Raw genomic sequence first — 918 nt, forward strand, 5'->3', positions numbered from 1 at the left:
ATAACTTGGCATTTTACTACCCTTGTCGCACAGTGTTGCCTTGAAGCAACAAACCAATATCTGTTTTGGGGGGGGCAGGGTGTCAAATTTTATGATTGGTATATTATTAGGGACCCTAAAGCTCCCCCAAAATAGGGAGAAATATTTTTTTCCCAAAAAATTAAAAAGTCATGCAGTAGGGGGTTAATGTATTTTAGCCAGGTGTGCCATTTAACTTCAATACATGACATAAGTGTTAGCCTGTTGCACTTTGGCAGTTTTACTATCACTTTCTGTTGTTACTTTGTTTTTAAATAAATTCCACTACAGTAGATTCTAAGAAAACTGTCTGCTTAGATGATCGACTTATTCTGCGTTTATCTGAAAATCTGAAAATCCAGACCAGGAAAGATGCGACACTGTTCATGTACTGAGAGATCAACAGCCAACTTTTATTATTTGCGAGTCAATAAATATGAGATCATGGATGGGATGTTCTAACTTGCAAGTGATGCAAGTGGCTGCACCAGCAGTTGCAAAGCCAATAACCTGCGTGCATAACGTTTCCTCAGAGACACCCCTCATAGCAGGGCTTTCTGGTAGGATGTCATAGCCAGCAGCCCCACTCTGTGACAGCAGGTGTGAATGTCCAAGCTGCTGCTTTGAATCCTCTTCATGTTTCTTTTATTTAGTTAGCAGTAGCTGCTCACTTTGTCCCACAAAGCACCGCTGGTAAAGGTGGAAGAGAACGGACTCATCAGATGATCACCCCTATATGCATATCTAACTAACTAGCTACACAGATATGGTAACCTGAGTAAGAATACAATATAGGTCGATTTTTAACAAAAATGTGTACTAATATACACATATACTAATATATACTTGGGCAAGACACTTCACCTACTGCCTACTGGTGTTGGCCAGAGGGGCCGATGG

The sequence above is a fragment of the Pundamilia nyererei genome, unplaced genomic scaffold, assembly GCF_000239375.1.
Source record: "Pundamilia nyererei isolate P.nyererei 1_Seehausen unplaced genomic scaffold, PunNye1.0 scaffold00171, whole genome shotgun sequence".
NCBI classification, from domain to species: domain Eukaryota; kingdom Metazoa; phylum Chordata; class Actinopteri; order Cichliformes; family Cichlidae; genus Pundamilia; species Pundamilia nyererei.